The sequence below is a fragment of the Vigna angularis genome, chromosome 6 (assembly GCF_016808095.1).
Source record: "Vigna angularis cultivar LongXiaoDou No.4 chromosome 6, ASM1680809v1, whole genome shotgun sequence".
NCBI classification, from domain to species: domain Eukaryota; kingdom Viridiplantae; phylum Streptophyta; class Magnoliopsida; order Fabales; family Fabaceae; genus Vigna; species Vigna angularis.
Genome location: NC_068975.1, coordinates 24,706,463 through 24,732,250, shown reverse-complemented (window position 1 = coordinate 24,732,250; position 25,788 = coordinate 24,706,463). Strand labels below are relative to the sequence as shown.

The window sequence follows — 25,788 nt, the reverse complement described above, 5'->3', positions numbered from 1 at the left end:
ACATGAACATCTCTATAAACACTTTTTTAAGGAGAAGAAAATAAGAAAAAGAAAATAAAATAAGTTTCTCTAAGAACTAAAACTAGTTTATAATAAGTTAACAATGGTTATTATTATTAAATGTTATGTAATAACGTATAACAAAAAAAAGGTATAGTCATTTTTGTGTTAGTAAATAATGAGGAAAATGAATGTCGTTTTTGGTATTTCATTTTTAGGAAATTTATGCGTTTTGTTTTGTTTTGTCTCCATTTTCACCGTCTTCAAAAATATAGTGTAGTGTAATAAAGTTCTACTGAAAAAAAGCAGTGCAACAATCACATAATATAACCAATATCACAAGTTTAATTAAGAGGAAAATATAACCAATACATGTCACTCTCACTCAATCACCTACATATTACAAATTAATGAAACTTTAGAATACAACAGAATCATGCATAACTTATTAGGAGATGATTGAGAAGCTAATAATGAATCTTTCTTCTTTTTAATTGGACAATTTCGTGAGTCGGTTCGACCACAATTAGGGTAATGACAATGACGAGACTTCTTTACAGCTTCAACTCCTCCTTTTGCCCTTGATCCTCTTGGTCGACCTTTTGTTTTAGAAGTGATAGGATTTTCAACATCACACTCATCAACATTTAAAACATCATGTTCTAGATCAATTGAATTTTCTTGAACTTCAGGCATGCCTTTTAAATAGTGAATGACTTTCTTTAACTCTTTAGTAGCTACTTCAACTCGATCTTTGATCTTTAAAGATTCAACCTCTAAACATTGCACGAGTGATCGAAACTCAACAGAGGAGTTATCATTATAGTTGATTATGTGTCTTGATTGTGGGATCAATGAGCTTTCTCTTCTCCATCGAGAAGGAAGATATTCTTCTGGAATGCTAAAATAGTCATTCTTCAACAACACTCGAATAGCATGTTTACATAGTATCCCAGAAAATTCAAATTATTTACAAGAACAACGAATTGAATTTTTTTCCTTTATCCAAGTTACAGAACGACCTCCATCAAGTTTGGTATGATGTCGCACCGAGTAAGAGTCATTGTCAATCACACTTGCTGCATATTTTGTAGATAACTCAATCTCATGTTGAAGCAACTCAAAGGTATATGGTGTGAGTATGGATGCATCATGTTCCTCAATGTATGTGTTATTACTTACATGAAAGCGTTCAACCATCAAATCCCATTGTTGTTCAAAATCACTTTCACATTCTAAATTATATAGCCTATAAAACTCAGTTTTGAAGTCGTCATATTTTGTACCCAAAAGGAAAGAAAACCAAGTTGGCAACTTTGTCGCAATATGCCATATGCAAAAAGCATGCTTTGTATTTGGCAATTCTGTTGAAACAACTTCTTTAAGTGCATGGTCTTGATCAGTTAGAATTGTTTGTGGACATTTTCCTTTGACAATGCGTACAAAACTCTGAAAATATAACAAATAATAAAAATTATGAAAATACAAAAGTTAATATTTAAGAAACAAAAATAACAACAAATAATTATAACTTACCTTTAAAGCCCATGTGAAGGAAGGTATCTTCTCATCCCTTAATAGAACACAACCAAAAAAAATGGAACTTCCATGATTATGAACTCCAACCCATAGTCCAAGAGGCATATCATAACGATTAATCCGATACGTAGTATCAAAGACAACCACATCCCCAAAAGCTTCATATGCTCGTATCGAATCACCAAATACCCAAATAATATGTTCCAACTTGTTACTTTCATCCAATGTAAAATCATATTGGAAAGCATCATCTTTGTCTTTCAAATCTTTGCATAATTTGAGAACATCTGAAGCGTCGTTCTCTTTATCAATGCTACTTTGAGATTTAATAAAGTTTCTAATATCTTTGTCCAGAAATGGTAGATGTCCTGCCTCTATCCCTTTCTCCGCTTCAAGCACTCTCATAATGAGACTTACTGAGCACCAACTTTCGACAATAATAATATACGAGCTTGATCATTAATAGGGATATCACGATAAGCTGGAAGAAATCACATTTCTTTCTCATCTAATAATGCATGATTATGAGAGTCTTCGAAACATGTAACCATCCATTTTTCCTCGAAGCCAAATGTTCTTTTAGATATCAACAATTTTGCACTACAATTACATCTTGAACTTTTTTGTTTCCTTTGGTTTTCTACTTCAGTAATTTTTCTTTGTTTAGCAACACCTGCTCGGTGACAAATAAACTTTCTTTTATATATATCTTCAATGTTATTGTTGATCCATTTGTAACTATGTCCACGTCTAACTGAAAAACTAGAAGTTTTTGCAAATAAACAATAAAAATTATAAGCATCGGTGTCGTTGTTAAACAATTTTTCTTTGTAAAGAGTTGAGTCATTGGCATATTCACCTTCAACCAAAGGTTCATTCAAGATATCTTCCATTTCATCATCTTCACTAACCTCTCTAATTTCATCATCTGTAGATGTTGAATCATCATCTCTAAATAACCCTTCAGGCCAATTACCAATTCCTTCGGATGTCATTATACTTGTGAAAATTAGATAAGACAAAAATTATAACTAGATGTACAAATTATATATATATATATATATATATATATATATATATATATATATATATATATATTCATATAATAGACTATTTAACTTCTGCTCTTTTTCCATATACTTCTAACATAATCATGCATTTTACCAATATATGAATAATTTTTAATGTTCTCTTTTTATCATTCAGTAACGCATAAATATTCTTAATGTTTAATATGAAAAGCAAAAGTTATAAAATTATAAAAGATCAGCAATTTCTTATATATGGGGAGTCTTATAATAATAAACACTTTTCAAATTTACCAGAATTTAAAACTTGAATACAATACGTTACCACTTGCATCAATGGCGTGTTTTCTCATACATATGTTGGGAGTTGTTTAATGACATTGCAACTTCATCCACGCGGTTACCAATCCCACGCTCCACAACCTCCTTCGCACCGGGAACCTTCCAGAAACTTAGCCTTTCCTCCTCTGAATGATCAAAAAATGCAACCCTTCCTCTTAGTCTCACACAAATGCCAATATTTTTCAATTTTCTTATAACCTGAGTAACATTGCATACAATTAAATTTAGGGTTTATAAAAAAAATGGAATCAATTTAAAAAGTAACAGTATGTTTTCCAAATGAATAAATATCTAATTTCTTTATTTACGCGATATGCAGTATTTTCGAATCACTTAATAGTCAAAATATTAAATCTCCTCAAAATAAACTATTAATTCTAAAATTTTAAAAAGAAATTTAATAATAATAAGAAGAAAAACAAATGAACGAATAAAGTAAGAGTAACAAATTGCGGTGTCGCGGGTTGTTGTGTGTAGGTAAGAGAGAGTATGGAGATGAGAGAGAAACAAATTGAACAAGTGAGGAAGGTGGATTAGGGTTAGGTAAGTGTTTCTGATTTTTTTCAGTTGGGGCTACCATAAGATGACAGAGAAAATGTTGGAGTGAGAAAGATGAAAGAGAAAGCGTTGAGAGGAATGAGGGAGGTGAGTAAGGATTTCGGGGGTTTCATTTTTTTTTAGCTAACATTATTCATTTTTAATGTTTAAGGTATTTACATTGGTTGAACATTAAAAGGAATAATGATTCCATTTATGGATTTATTAACCCTCTTTCTATTCAAAGATTTGGGAATAAAGGTGAAGATGTGCAAAAGTATCTTTTAGAGGCCTTTAAAAAGGAAAAATAAATAAATCTACTTAGCACCTTATTTTCAACAATAAGTATGATTTTTATAAATTAAATTCTATTAAGGTAAATCTTATTTAACATTGATATTGTCTGAATCTGCTTGGGTCACTGGCAATTGCTAGTAATTCTTCCTCAATAGCTTCTTGTGGTTCTCTTATGTTCATTACACAAAAGACCTCACACTTTGACAATTAAAAGTATACTAATAGCACAAGTTTTTTAATAATTCATTTGTTGTTTACATATAATTTAATTCTACTAAGTTCATACTAGTCAGTCATTTCAATGTACATTTAACTTTTATAGAGTTGTTGAGGCTTATTCGAAGTTGCAGGAAACCCATATCGCCTCTAGAAATAAGTTGTAGTTCATTGCACCAACTATAAGTACTTAACTTTTTAGACTATTGAAATACATTTATATAATTTATGATACTTTATAAATTTAACTTATAGTGTTGACGTCAACCAAGGAGCTTTGAGTGCGAATATTATGTCATGAGACACATGAAGAAAATCATATCCACAAACGTTGTTGACTCATGAAATTTGGTAACATGAATATTTTATAACTATCAACTTAAGTCATTATTATTATAAGTTGACTCAAATTGTTCATTGTGTAGATATTTGATAATGTCTCTCCAATGGAGCAAAAGGTCCTAAAGGATATTCGAAAGCAGTGGGTTGCATTTCTTTTATGTGTTTATAAATGATATTAGGTAAATATTAGATGTATTCATTCTATGTTGAGTTTATGAACTATTATTTGATGCGTAAGTAGTTGGAAGTATATTGATTATTTTGTTCCTTGTATATATATCTAGATTGTATTATGGGACTGTTCTGGGATTGAATTTTATATAGGTTTGTATGTGGATGAAAGCACATACATTTCTTATACCGGTTAATGCCATAATCGGTATAGAAAATGACTTTTTATATCAATTGTAACACTAATCGGTGTAAAAAGTTACATTTATTTATATTGGATAAAGCCTTATCTAGTATAAAAAGTTAGACTTTTATACAATTAATGCTTTAATTGATATAAAAAGTATGGATCATATACAAATTAATCTCTCCCCTAGCGAAAGAGGAAGATTGAAGCTTGTTTAAGCAATTATGCCAAAAATGGTTCTCCTAGTGAGCCATCTTAACTCGCCTAGTAAGAATCCAACGCTAGCCTTGCCAGAAGAGCCTGTAGCCTAGTGAGCTGAGCTGTCTAACTTTCATAAAAAGTACCACTCGCCCAACAAGTGGTGATTCTCGCCTAGTGAAAATGCACTTTTTGGGATTGTGCTTAAAGTGTGAAAGTGAGTGAAAGGAAACACTTTTGCACTTGGAAAGGAGGCAGAGGTCAAGAATGGTGGTTGAGGCACTTCTAGAGCTCAAGGCTTCATCTTCCTTCATCATTTTCATCATCCAATCCATCCTTATGTTCTAGAATGTATAGGAGTAGCTAAACTCCATTTCATTGGGGTTGGATGTAATGTATCTAAACTCTTTGTAACTTTTCCCATGCAATAGAATCTCTTTTTGCATTCATATGTTTTATCTCTTGTTTTTACTTGCATTATGGAATATATATGCTCTTTTTGTTGGTATCTAATCATTGGAAAGTGTTTTAGAACCTAGACCGGAATAGAACAACCAAAAGGCTTGGTTCTAGACATAGACTAAGGCTCTTGGTCATTCTTGACATCTTTTCTTAATGCAAATATTGTGTTTGAATATCTAAGGGATTAATATTTTTACAATAAGGTTTAGGACTTGTTTATAAGGAATTAGGGTTTGTTTACTTTTGATGTGAATGTGTGAATATGTTAGAATTATATTGCATGATTGAGTGACTAGAGCTTGGGTCATGAAATCTGACCCCAATGAATCTTTATCCATATCACTTTATAACTGTTATTTTCAGTAATTTTCTTATGTTCAATATACACTTGAACCAATCATCATTTGTATTCATTGTCTAAACTAGTGAGTAAGCATAATTACCTAAACAATTGTAAATCCTTTGGGAGACGATATATGGAATTACAATCTATATTACTTGCACGATTTGGCATCTTTGCCAAAGAGTTAACAACCATCTCTCATGAGTTTTGCATCATTTGGGTTGAACTGAATAAGCGTTTCAATCATGAAACAAGAGGAAGATACCATAAGACTTTTGGAAAAGGACCCTTATTATCTTCTGCAGACATCATAATTGTGTGTTGGCAATGTTTTACCTTCATGAAGCATGTAACTCAAAAACTCAAGCAATTCTATGAAACTTTTACTAGTTTACCCATTTATTGGCTTCACATTGCAATTTTAATATCACTAACAATTGAGTATATTTAATGCATTTTTGATACAAAGGTTTTTCTACGACATTGCACAAGTTGTCATACACGTGAGCACATTCGAAGGAATCATGTTCGACATCACATATCATGTCCTCTAACTGATCACACATTTTTAAATCAACTTCTTCTACTTCTACTTGAGACTCACTTACAATTGACATGTCTATTAATTCACCATGCCATGTCCATTTTGTGTAGCTCCTTACGAATTCACCATACCATGTCCACTGTGTGTAGCTCCTTACGAATCCATCACAAAGGACATGTTCCCAAATAATTTCACTTGGTAGTTTTCACTCATTCAAACAATTAATACACGGGCCATACAATCTTCCATTATTGTTTGGAACATTCATTTTTTCAAATTCAAAAAATTGTTCTACTCCACTTTCATATTCGTTTGTTGTGTGTATCAAATTTATTCATTTCCCATTCATTGTTATCTATAAAAACCAATAACTTTGTTTTTAGGTGGAGCTAAGAAATAGTTAAATACATATCGATGTCCATTTTTTTTTACCTATAATTTATTTGGTGATTTTGATTACCACAAAAAATAGACCACCTCTAGCATAGGATTCAACGAAAAGAAAAAAAACAAGATACATGCCTTCGCTTTATTTTATACCTCATTGTTTTTTCATTAATTCTAACACAAAAGGGTAATCAAACCAATTGAATGCAATAGGACAAACATAGAAAGTTCCCAAAAATATGGAAAACATCACAATATTGAATTTTCCTCACAACAAATGCAATGTAACAATAAATACCAAAAACCACGACATCTTCAACAATAGTAAATACATGTAACTTACCTATAACCATAACTAGAAGATCAACAAAACACAACAAGCACGACGATCAACGTTAGTGACCCACTATACCATGGTAGCTTGAGCAAATTGGTAGAAACGCCACCAACCAACCTACCACAAAACCCACCACGCAAGCGACACACTATAGGCGTAACCACGACAAGGGCTTCATCACATACGAACAACAACTTGATCCACCACGGGTGAGAGCGTCATTGTTAAACTGATTTCGGTCGCACAAAATCAGAACAAAATTGGTCCCCGCTAATATAGCATAGGAATGACCATAATATCAATCCTTGGACTCAACAAAGTTAAGTTTTAAAGTGTTTGGTTAAAATCTAGTTATTTTATTTACTATTGACTAATTACTAAACAGGTGGGGACAAAGAAATAAAATTGAAATTTAGGAAAAGAATCAAATTAAAAAAAAAACCTATTTAAAGAAAAGAAGTAAACAGAACCTATATACTAAAGCTGGAACAATCCAAAATATATTCACAAAAGTAAATGCTAAAAAAAATCTAAATGCTAATTGACATCAGCTAAATGAAACTAAACAAAACATCTTAATCCTAATCTCAAGATACAAGAAAACTCATCCATACAAACCAAAATTTCTAGAAATCAAAATCAACCATACTAACATCACAAATCTTAGAAACTGAATCAAAAAGTAATAGAACAAGTACCTAACCCCTACATAATACACATGACGTGAAAACATTATCTGCACATCTCTCAATCAAATCACAAAAACTATTAAAAACTTAACTAAGTACAATTAACAAACCATAAGCTCATAAAACTAAAACCTATTCTATGCAAATTGCAATAAAAGTAAATAATTATAAACCTAAACTAATTCAACCAAAGCTGGAAAATAACAAGTAAGTGCTGGAAAATAAAAGTTGTGTAAGAAATAAAAGTTGTGTAAGAAATCAAAGTAAAGACGCAACAAAAGTAAAATTGATGCGAGAAATCTAAAAGAAATCTAAATCTTTATTATAAGGAACGAAATAACTACAATGTACCGGAATCAACACCATCGAGATGTTCACGGGCTGCCACCACCGTGAAATCTAGCTTGAACAATCCAAAACACTAGAAAAACTACTTCTAAGGAAAGCGCATAAACCCTAAAATCGTGAATTCAGATCGTCTCTCTCTCATGTGGAGTCTGTCACCCTCCGCTTTCACTCCTTAAAGCGGAGTCTGTCACCCTCCACTCGATACCCTCTACTCTGTACAGCAAAACCCTTTTTATAGGGTTCAAGAGAAAAGAGAACCTGCGCTTTGACGTTTCACGCATCTTATTCAATCGGACGATCAACCCTTCTTCTCGTTCACTCTTTCTCTTTGAACCCTTCGATCATCCTCTTCATCTTTCTTCTTCCTTTCTGTTGATTAAGCCTCTCGCACGTGCCCCGGTGATAACGGTTGATTTTACGTGTTTTTGTGTATATATTTTGTGAATAAATCAACTCCTTCATAGCTTTTACCGTGTTTTATCCTCAAGTTTAGTGTGTTTTCTAGTTTTCTTGTGTTTTATTTAGTATATGTTTGTTTTTACCTCTAATCTCTTTGTTTGAGTGTTGTAAATAAATGAATAGGAAGCAATTCTAGTGGAGGAAAACAAGCAATAAATCAAAGGAACATGTTTTTGGACAATGAAAGATCAATTTGCCAATCCAAAGAATCAAAGAACCACAGAATCAGGAAGAAGTGTGAAAAGAAGAACAATGAACATAAGTGCTGCCGCTGGGGTGCGGCAAGCGTGCAGCTGTGCGCCACCTGATCGCGACTTGCTGCCGTTGGGGTGCAGCTGGCGTGCAGTTGAGCGCCACTCGACCAGACTTGTTGTAGCTGAGCGACACAATTTTTGTACAGCTGAGCGCTACCTCTCTGGAATGTTGCCGCTGGGTGCAGTTGGTGTGCCGCTGAGCGCTAGCTCTCTGGAATGCTGCCGCTGAGGTGCAGCTGGGGTAGCTGAGCGGTGGCAATGCTGATGTGACAAATTTGGTCTATTTAGGGCTAAAACTCGAAGGGCTTTGTATCTTCCTAGAGCTAGACATGTTTTCCTTCACCTAGAGTACTTGGAGGTGAGCTAGGAGCTGTGGGAACAGCCCATCTTCCTCCTTGGGTCTTCAAGCTTCATCAATGGTGATTTTACCCCTTTTGGGTTGAGGAAGAAGATGGGTCACGAATTGGAGATGGAGATGCGAAGGGGAAGCACAATTGGAGCATGGAGCAACTGCAAAGAACCTTGGGAAAGGCTATGTACACTTCTATGGTTTCAATTTCTTCCTTATCTCTTCAATTTTGTAGAACCCTAAGTTCTCCACCATGGAGGGCTTTTCCTATTTGTTGAGATTAGTTGTAAAACATGGAATTCTTATGTATTTTGTAATGTTAATGATATATGTTGTTCCAATTCATGTTAGTATTCAATTTCTATGCTTAATGCTTGCTTTGGATTGATCACCCATGCATGAATTTTGGTTCTTGATGTATTGTGAAATATGAATTGAACCTAGAACTGAAATTGAACACCTATTGGATGGACTTGAGATGTTTGTGAATGCATGAGAATGAAATGGATGAATTCTAGTCTTAACAAATTGTAAATACTCTATGTTAAATTCCTTGCACACCAACTGTTTGTTAAAATACCAAAAAGAGTTTCTTGTGTTTTTTTGTACACTTTGATGTCTAATTGAGTTATAAAAAGGAAGAATTGTCATGTTTTGCACAGTCCCTTGGGAGAGAACGATATTTATCACTTGCTACACTACGACCGGTGCACTTGCCGTTGGTTTTGCAACTAACACTCGGTCTTCACTGAGCTCTGGTAAAGTAACATATGGGCCATGGAGCCTGTTTCTCTCGTGCTCATTAGAAACCCTAACTTTGGGTGCTCGCTCCTTTTCTCTCCAAAATGAACTCAAGGCACTGGCCCTTCTTCAAAGGTAGCAACGTCACTCCAAAATGCAAAGCTTCACTTAATCCGCAACCCAAATCTCCACGGCTGAATATCTAGTGCACTCAATTCCAATTCAGAGAGGCCCAAATCAACAACACATCAGCCCAATTGCAGTTTCAGCCCAATTTGCTTCTTTAGTTGACTCTCCAGCCTAGTTGACTACGTGCATTTTTGTAAAATGGAAAGGGTTAAACAATAAAAAGTAAAAAATAAAGGCTATATAAGAAAAATTGGAGAAAAAGCATTTTAATTTGTAGTTTCTATAAAAGAGAAAATTACTATTTATTTAAAGAGCACCAAAATTACTCCGAAAAATACCTTTTTAACCACATTTTTACAAAACTAAAGAATTAAAAGAAAAACTAAAAACTATCCTAATTCTAGACAATGAAAAACTAAAAGAAACTAAGATAGACTTCTAAGACTAGAAAAAGATGCAAAAACTGAGAGTTATCAGTCACCCACCACAGCGACGACAACCAACGACGACAACCAAGGACAACAAAGACAACCGAGAACCAAAGACGAATGACATAGTGAACGAAAGAAACAAACAATGAAACGAATTGTAGAGTAATGTAGCAACATGAGAAGAAGTAAACAAGAAGAAGCACGAATAAGAGAAAGTGAAAGGCGAAAGGAAGGTGCAGAAGAATGTTAAACATTCTATACCATTATAGTGACTAGTCGGTATAGAAAATGTTTTCCAATATTACATTTTTGTCAGCATATGACTTTTTATACCAGTTCTAAATCTAATTGTTATAGAAAAATGATTTTTTATACCAGTTCTGAGTGCAATCAATATAAAAAAGTTTTATATTTATTACACTTTTTCCACCGCATCACTTTCTATATCAATTCTAAATCCAACTAGTATAGAAAAAATTATCATATTTACTATATTGTCACCTCACCACTTTTTATACCTAATAAATTTCAACTAGTATAAAAAGTCGGTATAAAAAATATTTTTTGCACTAATATGAATAAGAAATACTCTCGATGTGGTAATTAATCATAAAGATTTCCATGAGAATTAAGGTCAATATATTAAAATTGTGTATGGGTAAATAACAAAGTTTTCTATATTTTGTTAAAAAGTTCCAACCTTCCTAAAGTACCGTATAATGGTACCTTTAAGAAAAAAGTTTCTTTTAAAAAAAATAAATTCTACGACCTTTACTAATCATGGCCAAAAAATAAAGGCAAAATTTTTTCGTTGAGTACATGCATGTAAGGAAAGAAGAACACTCTCAAAAGTTATTCAAGATAATATAACAATCACACATAGAAGCACACACATGTAATTGTACCACTTAACAAACTACCATCAAAATTAGGTTAGTCGTCAATTGACATTTAACAACAACATTAAAACCTTGAATTATTTAAGAGAATACTGATAAGCTTGTAAAGCTCTCGAGTTTGAGTTTGTATTATATTATAATTAAGCTAATTTCATTGATTGTAGTTTATCGCTACATATAAACATGAAGAGAAATTATCCTTCAGCAAGCCATAACCATGAATATTCATGCATATAATTACTTGAGTCTCTGTCTCTGATTGTAACAACAAAACAACAAAGAAACAAAGAATTAATTGTCAATTACTAATTACACTACTTTGTTGTTGATAATCACATTAGAATATATATTTTACAAAAATTGTACCTCCCAGTAGAAAATTTCCTTATCCTTCAATTGAATATCTTTGGGTAGCTACATTCATATAAAAAGATGACGTTTAAAGATTTTGTTCATTAATAATAGATAAGAAAAATGATGAACCTTATAACATACCTCTCTATTCAACCTCAAAATTATGATGTCAACCCTGCATTTATATAAAAGTTGACCTTAAAGAATTTTTTCATTAAAAAAGATAAAAACAAATTATGAATCTTATTACACACCTTTCATCACTAGACAAATCACTTCTTTGTGGACTGAAATACCGTGAGAAGTCTGCATTCATATAAAAAATGGACCTTAAGATTTTTTTTTTAATAAATATAAGAAAAAATTATAAACCTTATAACACACCTCCCTGTAGACAAATTACTCTTTTCTGGATTGAAATCCACGAGACGTCTGCATTCAGATAAAAAGTTGACCTTAAGGGTTTTTTTCATTATTAAAAAATGAGAAGAAATTATGAATCTTATAACACACTTCCCCACAGACAAATTAATTACTCCTTTTTGGATTGAAATCCACGAGAGGTCTGTATTCATATAAAAATATGACCTTAAGGATATTATTTTTCATTAATAAAGATAAAAAATTATGAACCTTATAACACACCTCTCCTTAGACAAATTACTCTTTTCTGGATTGAAATCCACGAGACGTCTGCATTCATATAAAAAGTTGACCTTAAGGGTTTTTTTCATTATTAAAAAATGACAAGAAATTATGAATCTTATAACACATCTTCCCATAGACAGTTTACTCCTTTCTAGATTGAAATCCACAAGACTTCTGCATTCATATAAAAAGTTGACCTTAAGAATAATTTTTCATTAATAAAGATAAACAAAAATTATAAGCCTTATAACACACCTTGGCGTAGACAAATTACTCTTTTTTGGATTGAAATCTACAAGACGCCTGCATTCATATAAAAAGTTGACCTTAAGAATAATTTTTCATTAATAAAGATAAGCAAAAAATTATGAACCTTATAACACACCTCGACATAGACGACAAATTACTCTTTTTTGGATTGAAATCCATGAGACATCTGCATTCATATAAAAAGTTGACCTTAAGGATCTTTTTCATTATTAAAAAATGAGAAGAAATTATGGATCTTATAACACCTCCCCATAGACAGTTTACTCCTTTCTAGATTGAAATCCACAAGACGTCTGCATTCATATAAAAAGTTGACCTTAAGAATAATTTTTCATTAATAAAGATAAACAAAAATTATAAACCTTATAACACACCTTGACATAGACAAATTACTTTTTTTTGGATTGAAATCTACGAGACGTCTGCATTCATATAAAAAGTTGACCTTAAGAATAATTTTTCATTAATAAAGATAAGCAAAAAATTATAAACCTTATAACACATATCGGCATACACGACAAATTACTCTTTTTTGGATTGAAATCTGAGACGTCCGCATTCATATAAAAAGTCAACTTTAAAGATCTTTTACATTAATAAAAATAAGAAGAAATGATGAACTTTATAACACACCTTAGCTTAAACAAATTACTCCTTTTTGGACTAAAATTAACGATATGACTGCATTCATATAAAAAAGTTGACTTTAAAAACTTTTCTTCAAAAATAAAGATAAAAGAAACTATGAACCTGATAACATAGACAAATTACTTTTTGGATTGAAATCCACGAGAGGTCTGTATTCATATAAAAATATGACCTTAAGGATATTATTTTTCATTAATAAAGATAAAAAATTATGAACCTTATAACACACCTCTCCTTAGACAAATTACTCTTTTCTGGATTGAAATCCACGAGACGTCTGCATTCATATAAAAAGTTGACCTTAAGGGTTTTTTTCATTATTAAAAAATGACAAGAAATTATGAATCTTATAACACATCTTCCCATAGACAGTTTACTCCTTTCTAGATTGAAATCCACAAGACTTCTGCATTCATATAAAAAGTTGACCTTAAGAATAATTTTTCATTAATAAAGATAAACAAAAATTATAAGCCTTATAACACACCTTGGCGTAGACAAATTACTCTTTTTTGGATTGAAATCTACAAGACGCCTGCATTCATATAAAAAGTTGACCTTAAGAATAATTTTTCATTAATAAAGATAAGCAAAAAATTATGAACCTTATAACACACCTCGACATAGACGACAAATTACTCTTTTTTGGATTGAAATCCATGAGACATCTGCATTCATATAAAAAGTTGACCTTAAGGATCTTTTTCATTATTAAAAAATGAGAAGAAATTATGGATCTTATAACACCTCCCCATAGACAGTTTACTCCTTTCTAGATTGAAATCCACAAGACGTCTGCATTCATATAAAAAGTTGACCTTAAGAATAATTTTTCATTAATAAAGATAAACAAAAATTATAAACCTTATAACACACCTTGACATAGACAAATTACTTTTTTTTGGATTGAAATCTACGAGACGTCTGCATTCATATAAAAAGTTGACCTTAAGAATAATTTTTCATTAATAAAGATAAGCAAAAAATTATAAACCTTATAACACATATCGGCATACACGACAAATTACTCTTTTTTGGATTGAAATCTGAGACGTCCGCATTCATATAAAAAGTCAACTTTAAAGATCTTTTACATTAATAAAAATAAGAAGAAATGATGAACTTTATAACACACCTTAGCTTAAACAAATTACTCCTTTTTGGACTAAAATTAACGATATGACTGCATTCATATAAAAAAGTTGACTTTAAAAACTTTTCTTCAAAAATAAAGATAAAAGAAACTATGAACCTGATAACATAGACAAATTACTCTTTTTTGAATTAAAATCCATAAGACATCTGGATTCATATAAAAATTTGACTTTAAAGATTTTTTCATTAATAAAAAAAATTATAAACCTTATAACACACTTTTTGGTAAATAAATTACTTCTTTATGAATTAAAATCCTCCAAGGTCTATATTCACATAAAAAGTTAATTTACGAATTTTTTCTTTAATAAAATAAAAGTAAATTATAAACCTTATAACACATCTTCCAACAAATAAATTACTCTTTCTGGACTGAAATCCATGATACGATTGCATTTATACAAAAAAGTTGACAAGAAGTTTTTAAATAATGAACCATATGACACAATTAATGAAAATCGCATACAATATGAGAATGTGCACATACAATGAAGGAAGAAAAAAATTCTTTTGTTTATATTTTTCTCCTAATGGCTATTTTTCTGTAAAAAAAAGTCTATATAATATAATTATAAATTACTTATAAATAATATATTGAAAACAAACTGATCACAAAAGTCAATGACAAGAACAACCACCAAAGCATAATTCTTTCAAAAGGTGCTTGAGGATCTTGTTATCTATGAACACTTTCTTATTTTGTTTTTCTTCTTCAACAACAGTTATTATTTTCATTTGATTAAGTTGTTGTGAAGATGTGAACATACCTTGGTGGCTCATCATCTGAATCCTCAACTTCTTCTGATGATTCCTCAGAATTTATATCCTGGGCTTCAGATTCCTCAGAACCTATATCTTCATCTTCTGCTTCATCAACTTCTGATTCTTCAGAATTTGAACTCTCAACTTGAGATTCCTCAGAACTTATATCTTCATCTTCTGCTTCATCTGTAACACCCAAATATTTTAAAGGGTATTACTGATAGTAGAGACTAAATTAATTCGATATCTCATATAAACAATCAAACTTTATTTCAATTACTCCAAAGTACAATACCAAACTTACAAACTTTAAACAATATAGTATTCACCGTTGACATTTCAACTTTTAAATTTTACACAACATAATCTTCCCAATACAAATTTATTCTTTTTACAAAAATCCATGAAAGGTTTTCCCCGCATCTCTCTCATCTCTAAGCTTTTTCAACCACATCTGCAACATTATCTAATCACATATAACATGAGTTATATGATCATAGCATAAACAAATAAGGGTAAGCCAACCATATCAAATCAATCATTAAACTTGTAATAAGCATAGTTTAATCATTTATTTCTACAATTACTCAAATATTATTACCCCGATGTCATTAATTCATCATTATCAAAATCATCTTCCTCAATTTCATAAACCTTATAATTTATACTATGCTTACTCACGAAGCCTTATGGTCAGACCGCTCTCTGCCTGCTTCCTTAAGCCTCACCTGTATACTATGTTTTACTCTTTGAAGCCTTATGGTCAGACCGCTCTCTGCCTGCTTCTATAAAACTTATGAACCACATATTTATGTCAAAGCCTTATGGTCAGACCACTTGCTGCCTGCTTTCATTAACCTCAGATGTTACTTTGTTCATACCAAGCTCTCATGGTATAACCGAACATACTACTTCCCGTAGGAAACATCATTTCATAAGTAATAATTTCTTATATCCACTCCAACATTTCATCACATCAACATTTCATACTCTCTTATCCACTCCAACATTTCATCAAATCAACAATTCATAACCTCTTCTCCACATAACTCAATCATGTTCATTCTCTAATCATAATTTGACAATAACCTATTTTGGTGTCAATAAATTAAACATATCGCCAGCTATCATACTTCATATTATAAACTCATTTTTGACCATAACGAGTATAACTCAACATATTTTCACCAATTAAAGATTCATAGATCAGCCAAAACATTTCATCATATCTTAGCCACTACGTATTAAAGTCTGAACTCAATGTAACGATAAATAAAATATATATGAAGTTTTTTACCATGATAACTTTATGCATCTCCAATTAACTTATTTTATTTTAATTTCATCCTATTAGAGATCTTTCTTTACCCCAATTGGTCACCGGAGAGGACCCAGATGTCTGAACGCATCAAACTCACCTTCGACGCCAACACATATGACTAGTCACAACTGACTGGACCAGGCCAGGGCTGCTCTATGATCAGGGATGTGCCAACTCAGGTTTTTAAGGTTCCTCTATCCTACCAACAAAGGGAGACTTTCAATAATTAAAAATTTATTTATTTAAATTATCTACCTTGTTCGCTTATGCTCTAAATCTAAAATGCCTAATTTTAATATTTTTACTTCCTCTTACAACAACCTCAAATAGTATCACTACATCTATTTAATACTCATATACAAGTTATTACAGAATCCTTACTCCAGACCTTCCAACAAGATCAATTTCAGCCAAGAAACTCATTCATGATAGAATTCATACAAGATAATTATAACAATTACCCATAATAAGATATTACTATACATGGTCATAGAAGAATACAATATTTGACAATCATAAGAATAACCTTAATATAAAAATTCATGGGAAACAAGAAGTTGAATCTGGCAGAGCCGGTTAGACAACTTCTAATCCATCCCAAAATACAATATAATTAAATAACAAGAACAATACATGTCTGGGGAAATAAGAAGTTGAATCTGGCAGAGCCGGTTAGACAACTTCTAATCCTTCCAAAAATGCAATAAAATAAATAAGTAAAGCAATAAATAGTTTGGGGAAACAAGAAGTTGAATCTGGCAGAGCCGGTTAGACAACTTCTAATCCTTCCAAAAGTGCAATAAAATAAATAACTGAAGCAATAGAAAGTTTGGGGAAACAAGAAATTGAATCTGGCAGAGCCGGTTAGACAATTTGCAATCCTTCCAAAATACAATAAAATTAAATAAGGAAAACAATAGAATGTTTGGGGAAACAAGAAATTGAATCTGGCAGAGCCGGTTAGACAATTTCTAATCCTTCCAAAATACAAAAAAAATAAACAACTAATAACATACAAGTGGCATAACATAATCAACATTACATTTTACAACTATCACACTTGGATATCAACACAAAGCATACTCTCATTTAAAATTTAAGATCATACAGAAACAAAATACTCCATATTCAAGATATAAGATCAGAAAAAGAAAAATATAGCATATCCAAGACTCAAGATAATACAAAAGGAAATACTCAAAGTTAGCTCCCCTTACCTCTATTACAGACTTAATCCCCTCGTCCTCTGAAAACTTCCAGAATATCCCCTTTGCAAAAATTGAAATTCTTCCAACTCTCTTCTCTCAAAAATTTTCTAAGTTCTTTGGTGTAAATTTTCAGCCTCCCCCCCTTGGCTATTTATAGCAAAAATATTTACTATTCATTTTTACTATTCATTTTAACTATTCATTTTTTTATTCATTTTACTATTACAAAAATAATTTTTTATTTGCAATTTGATAAATTCTGATCTCAAAGCTACGTGGAACACTTATCCTTTCCAAAAATATTTTTATTTTTTTTTTTACTATTCACTTTTTACTATTCACCTTTTACTATTCACAATTTACTATTCACTTTTTTTTTTATCTAGTATTTAACTTACAAATATTTTTCAAGGATCTTACAATCTCCCCAACAACAATTATTTTCGCCCTCAAAAATTATTTATTTAAACAAAGACTATCTAACAAAAGATTACTTACAAAAGAGATATGGATATTCCTTTATCATAAATTCTTCCAATTCCCAAGTCATTTCCTGTGTGTCTTCATTCCAAAGTACTTTTACTGTGCGAATATCTTTCCCTCTTAGCTTTTTCATTTGAACATCTAGTATACGCACTGGTCCAACTTCCATTGTTAAATTTTCCTTGACCTGAATTTCATCAACTTCTAACACATGCTTTGGATCTGGAATATACTTCCTCAGTTGGGATACATGAAAAACGTTATGCAAATTTGCCAATCCAGGTGGTAATGCTACCTCATAAGCCACTGGCCCAATCTTTTTGAGAATCTGATACGGTCCGAGAAATTTTGGTGTCAGTTTCCTCATCTTGATAGCCCTCCCGACTCCTGTAGTTGGTGTTACTCGTAAGAATACATGATCTCCTTCTTCAAATTCTAACGGTCTTCTTCTTTTGTCGGCATATGACTTTTGTCTACTTTGAGTTGCTTTCATCCGATCTTGGATTAATTTTATTTTTTCTGTGGTTCGCTGTAATAGCTCGGGTCCCACTGTTAGTGCTTCCCCATCTTGAAACCAACACAACGGGGTTCTACATCTTCTTCCATATAAAGCTTCATATGGTGGCATACCAATACTGGAATGATAACTGTTGTTGTAAGTAAATTCTACTAATGGTAGTATCTCATTCCAACTTCCAAGATGATCTAATACACAAGTTCTTAGCAAATCCTCCAAAGACTGAATAGTCCTTTCTGTTTGACCATCAGTCTAAGGGTGATAAGCCGAACTCATCCTCAACTGCGTTCCCAGAGCCTTCTGTAGCGTCTGCCAAAACCTTGAAGTAAACCTTGGATCTCTGTCTGACACAATGCTTGTAGGTATTCCATGTAACCTCACTACTTCCCTGATATATAACTCCGTCAGCTTTTCTAGAGACATACGTTGATTAATGGACAAAAAGTGAGCGCTCTTGGTTAGTCTATCAACGATAACCCAGATAGAATCGTGACCTTTTGATGATTTTGGTAAATGTGTTACAAAGTCCATCGAGATATTGTCCCACTTCCATTGAGGAATGTCTAACTGTCGTAACATCCCTCCCGGTTTTTGATGCTCTACTTTTGCCTTCTGACACACCAAGCAGGCTGCTACAAACTCGGCCACATCCCTCTTCATTCCATTCCACCAAAATGACTCTTTCAGGTCTTTATACATCTTAGTCATACCTGGATGTATGCTAAGACGACTTTTATGGCCTTCGTCTAAAATTAAATGTTTTAATTCACTCTTTGCAGGTATACACACTCTGTTCTTAAATCGAAGGATGCCATCTTTACTTAGAACGAAGTCTTTAACCTGATCGGTGTCCAACAACCTAATCTTTTGCTGCAACTCTTGATCCATCGACTGCTCAACCTTCACTTGTTCTAAGAAGTCACTAGTGATTACTAAATGACCACACCATATATGATCTGGGGTTAACTGCAACCTCAAGTTCATATCACGTAACTTTTCTAACAGTTCTAATTCCTTCACCATCATTGTTGTTATCTGAGCTTGTCTCCTACTCAATGCATCTGCCACCACATTGGCTTTTCCTGGGTGATATAAAAGCTCAAAATCATAGTCCTTCATATATTCCATCCATCTTCTTTGTCGCATGTTCAGCTCCTTTTGATCGAACAAATACTTTAGACTCTTATGGTCACTAAAAACTTGGAAACTTGCCCCATAGAGGTAGTGTCTCCATGTCTTTAATGCAAATACTACTGCTGCAAGTTCTATGTCATGCGTTGGGTAGTTCTTCTCATGCGCCTTTAGCTGCCTAGATGCATAAGCTACAGGTCTCCTTCCTTGCATTAGGACGCACCCCAATCCTTGATATGACGCATCGCAGTACACCTCAAAAGATTTGCTAGAGTCTGGAATGATTAATACTGGTGCTGACGTTAGTCGTTGCTTCATATCCTCAAAACTGGCTTCGCACTTGTCAGTCCACAGAAATGGTTGATCTTTACGAGTTAACTGAGTTAGAGGACCTACAATCTTGGAAAACCCTTCAACAAAACGTCGGTAATAACCGGCTAATCCTACAAAACTTCGTACTTCAGTTACAGTTTTCGGCCGCTCCCACTTTAGCACAGCTTCCACCTTTGCTGGATCCACTGAGATTCCTTGAGCAGAAATCACATGACCCAAAAATTGTACTTTCTCTATCCAGAACTCACACTTTGACAGTTTCCCATACAGTTGATGTTTTCTTAAAATTTCCAACGCCACCCTCAAGTGTTCTGCATGATTTTCCTTATTCTCTGAATAGATAAGAATATCGTCTATAAATACTACCACGAACTTATTTAAACATGACCGAAATATTCTGTTCATGTAGTCCATAAAAATCGCTGGAGCATTCGTCACGCCAAACGGCATTACCACTTACTCAAAGTGTCCGTAGCGAGATCTGAAAGCCGTCTTTTGCACATCTTCCGTCTTGACCAGAATCTGATGATACCCAGATCTGAGATCAATTTTTGAAAACACCTCTGCTCCTCTCAACTGATCTAATAGATCATCGATTCTTGGCAAGGATATTTGTTCTTTATTGTAACCTTGTTCAGCTGTCGATAATCCACGCACAGCCTTGAACTTCCATCCTTCTTCTTCACCAGCAATACAGGAGCTCCCCATGGAGACACACTTGGACGGATAAACTTCTTCTCCAGCAGATCTTCGATTTGCTTTTTCAACTCTACTAGTTCGGCAGGAGCCATTCTGTATGGAGCCATAGAAACTGGGCCAGCTCCAGGCATTAGATCTATTGTGAAATCGATCTCTCGACTAGGTGGTAAACCTGGTACTTCTTCTGGAAAAACATCAACATATTCTTCTACCACAGGTATTCCGATGATTTGTTCTTCAGTATTCTCTCTTTTCTCCTGAGCTAACACCACAAAGCAGGTAGCTCCATCTTTGATATCCTTCGCAACGACTCGAGTTGAGCTTAGTTCTAAATCGTTCAAATTTAGAAACTCTATCTTTTGTTTCCCACAGTCAATAAGAACGTGATTGGTAGTCAACCAATCCATTCCCAAAATAATGTCTAGATTTTGAAGGGGTAAGCAGATCAAGTTCACTTTGAACTTGCGTCCTGCAATTTGGATCGGGCATCCGACACAGACTGAACTGGTCGTAACTGGTCCCGATGCTGGTGTAGAAACTACTAATTCACACCCTAGATCAAGCATCGGTAATCCGAGTCTTTCTAAACATGCTAGGGATATAAAGGAGTGTGTGGCTCCAGAGTCAAACAAAACATATACGCATTCTCCTAACAACATACAGGTGTGTAAGATTAATGTACCTGGCTTAGTAGCCTCTTCTGCAGACATTGCGAATACTCTCCCTGTTGCCCGGGGCTTTACTTCAGCAGAATCTTGTTGTTGTGGTTCTCCCACCTTCTTTTTCTTTGGACAAACATTAGCAAAGTGTCCCGGATCATTGCAGATGAAACATCTCTTCCCTTCAACTTTTTCCCCAATAAGTTTAGGGCAGTCACGTCTGAAATGTGCCCCTCCACACTCAAAACACTTCACTGTTCCTCGATATGATAATTGTGGTTTTTCATAAGGTTTTTTGTTGAATTTCATTGAAGATTCTCCCTTGGCAAGTCTGGAAACTCTACTTGGATCAAACTCCAATAATTCTATCATTCTGGCTTTCTCTACCAATGCTGGAAACTCTTGTATTTCCAATGGCATAAGTACCTTCTTCAGTTCATGCCTTAGTCCTCCCTCGAATTTTCGACATCTCCATTCTTCTGTGATATTCTGAGTATAAAACCTCGAGAGATAATTAAATTTTACTACGTACTCTTGTACTGATAACCTCCTTTGTTGTAAGGTCAGGAACTCCGCCTCCCTTGCAAATTTTGCACTGTTTGGAAAATATTTTTCCAAGAACCTTATCTTAAAGTTCTCCCAATTCACAGCCTCACCACGAACCGTCATCAACTGTTGCATACTTTCCCACCAATATTCAGTCTCCCCCACCAAAAGAAATGATGCATAAGTTAATTTTTGTTCTTCTGAGCAAGTTATTACCCGAAAAATCTTCTCGTTCTGCCTTAGCCAAGAGTCAGCCTCATCCGGAGTAGCCTCCCCATTAAATTTAGTTGGATCATGCCTTAAGAAGTCATTCAAGCTAGAATGATTTTGAGGTACTTGATCAACTTGTTGTTGCTGCATCTTTGTCGAGTTTAAATGATTTCTTCAAAAAGATAACAATACAATTTAGCATATGATTTTCCTCCAATAGTCGTTTTCATCATAACAATTAATAGTTTTACTAAGAATAATAATTTCACTCCCCATAGTCCCAAAATACTTTCGAAAACCATTGCTCTGATACCATAATGTAACACCCAAATATTTTAAAGGGTATTACTGATAGTAGAGACTAAATTAATTCGATATCTCATATAAACAATCAAACTTTATTTCAATTACTCCAAAGTACAATACCAAACTTACAAACTTTAAACAATATAGTATTCACCGTTGACATTTCAACTTTTAAATTTTACACAACATAATCTTCCCAATACAAATTTATTCTTTTTACAAAAATCCATGAAAGGTTTTCCCCGCATCTCTCTCATCTCTAAGCTTTTTCAACCACATCTGCAACATTATCTAATCACATATAACATGAGTTATATGATCATAGCATAAACAAATAAGGGTAAGCCAACCATATCAAATCAATCATTAAACTTGTAATAAGCATAGTTTAATCATTTATTTCTACAATTACTCAAATATTATTACCCCGATGTCATTAATTCATCATTATCAAAATCATCTTCCTCAATTTCATAAACCTTATAATTTATACTATGCTTACTCACGAAGCCTTATGGTCAGACCGCTCTCTGCCTGCTTCCTTAAGCCTCACCTGTATACTATGTTTTACTCTCTAAAGCCTTATGGTCAGACCGCTCTCTGCCTGCTTCTATAAAACTTATGAACCACATATTTATGTCAAAGCCTTATGGTCAGACCACTTGCTGCCTGCTTTCATTAACCTCAGATGTTACTTTGTTCATACCAAGCTCTCATGGTATAACCGAACATACTACTTCCCGTAGGAAACATCATTTCATAAGCAATAATTTCTTATATCCACTCCAACATTTCATCACATCAACATTTCATACTCTCTTATCCACTCCAACATTTCATCAAATCAACAATTCATAACCTCTTCTCCACATAACTCAATCATGTTCATTCTCTAATCATAATTTGACAATAACCTATTTTGGTGTCAATAAATTAAACATATCGCCAGCTATCATACTTCATATTATAAACTCATTTTTGACCATAACGAGTATAACTCAACATATTTTCACCAATTAAAGATTCATAGATCAGCCAAAACATTTCATCATATCTTAGCCACTACGTATTAAAGTCTGAACTCAATGTAACGATAAATAAAATATATATGAAGTTTTTTACCATGATAACTTTATGCATCTCCAATTAACTTATTTTATTTTAATTTCATCCTATTAGAGATCTTTCTTTACCCCAATTGGTCACCGGAGAGGACCCAGATGTCTGAACGCATCAAACTCACCTTCGACGCCAACACATATGACTAGTCACAACTGACTGGACCAGGCCAGGGCTGCTCTATGATCAGGGATGTGCCAACTCAGGTTTTTAAGGTTCCTCTATCCTACCAACAAAGGGAGACTTTCAATAATTAAAAATTTATTTATTTAAATTATCTACCTTGTTCGCTTATGCTCTAAATCTAAAATGCCTAATTTTAATATTTTTACTTCCTCTTACAACAACCTCAAATAGTATCACTACATCTATTTAATACTCATATACAAGTTATTACAGAATCCTTACTCCAGACCTTCCAACAAGATCAATTTCAGCCAAGAAACTCATTCATGATAGAATTCATACAAGATAATTATAACAATTACCCATAATAAGATATTACTATACATGGTCATAGAAGAATACAATATTTGACAATCATAAGAATAATCTTAATATAAAAATTCATGGGAAACAAGAAGTTGAATCTGGCAGAGCCGGTTAGACAACTTCTAATCCATCCCAAAATACAATATAATTAAATAACAAGAACAATACATGTCTGGGGAAATAAGAAGTTGAATCTGGCAGAGCCGGTTAGACAACTTCTAATCCTTCCAAAAATGCAATAAAATAAATAAGTAAAACAATAAATAGTTTGGGGAAACAAGAAGTTGAATCTGGCAGAGCCGGTTAGACAACTTCTAATCCTTCCAAAAGTGCAATAAAATAAATAACTGAAGCAATAGAAAGTTTGGGGAAACAAGAAATTGAATCTGGCAGAGCCGGTTAGACAATTTGTAATCCTTCCAAAATACAATAAAATTAAATAAGGAAAACAATAGAATGTTTGGGGAAACAAGAAATTGAATCTGGCAGAGCCGGTTAGACAATTTCTAATCCTTCCAAAATACAAAAAAAATAAACAACTAATAACATACAAGTGGCATAACATAATCAACATTACATTTTACAACTATCACACTTGGATATCAACACAAAGCATACTCTCATTTAAAATTTAAGATCATACAGAAACAAAATACTCCATATTCAAGATATAAGATCAGAAAAAGAAAAATATAGCATATCCAAGACTCAAGATAATACAAAAGGAAATACTCAAAGTTAGCTCCCCTTACCTCTATTACAGACTTAATCCCCTCGTCCTCTGAAAACTTCCAGAATATCCCCTTTGCAAAAATTGAAATTCTTCCAACTCTCTTCTCTCAAAAATTTTCTAAGTTCTTTGGTGTAAATTTTCAGCCTCCCCCCCTTGGCTATTTATAGCAAAAATATTTACTATTCATTTTTACTATTCATTTTAACTATTCATTTTTTTATTCATTTTACTATTACAAAAATAATTTTTTATTTGCAATTTGATAAATTCTGATCTCAAAGCTACGTGGAACACTTATCCTTTCCAAAAATATTTTTATTTTTTTTTTTTACTATTCACTTTTTACTATTCACCTTTTACTATTCACAATTTACTATTCACTTTTTTTTTTATCTAGTATTTAACTTACAAATATTTTTCAAGGATCTTACATCATCAGCTTCTGATTCAGAATTTGAACTCTCAGCTTGAGATTCTTCAGAATTTGTAACGCCGTCTTCTGACTTCTCAGAATTTGTATCATCATCAGCTTCAAATTCCTCAGAATTTGTATCTTCAGCATCGCTACCCTCTACATCTTCAACATCACTATCCTCTGCATTTGAAACCTCCGCATCAAAATTCTTTGCATTTGCCTTAGAAGAAAAGCCACCTGTTCAAATATCATAAACAATAAACTTTTGAGCTGATTTTTTAACGTAACGTGCAAAACCCTAAAGTGCATAAGAATTTTCTTCTCTCTCTCTCTCACCAGTTCGCACTCTCGTCAAGTGTCGCATCATCGCTCTGTCTCTCCTGTTGGCAACAGGAAGGCAAAAGGTTGGCAACGTATGAAAAAAAACTTAGTTTTTCTCTACTTTTTTCAAATGACCTGATACAATTATTTATGATACAATTATTTATGAGGAAAAGGTTTGCGTCTTTACATGCCAAGCAGCTCAAAAGTTTTTTTTTGTCCTTTCAAA

At 33.0% G+C, this 25,788-nt stretch overlaps 1 pseudogene; it reads right to left on the bottom strand.

The window, feature by feature from the left end:
- Positions 1 to 389: 389 nt before the first annotated feature.
- On the bottom strand, positions 390 to 25,605 carry LOC108341530 (protein FAR1-RELATED SEQUENCE 11-like; annotated as a pseudogene).
- Between the last annotated feature and the right edge of the window lie 183 nt (positions 25,606 to 25,788).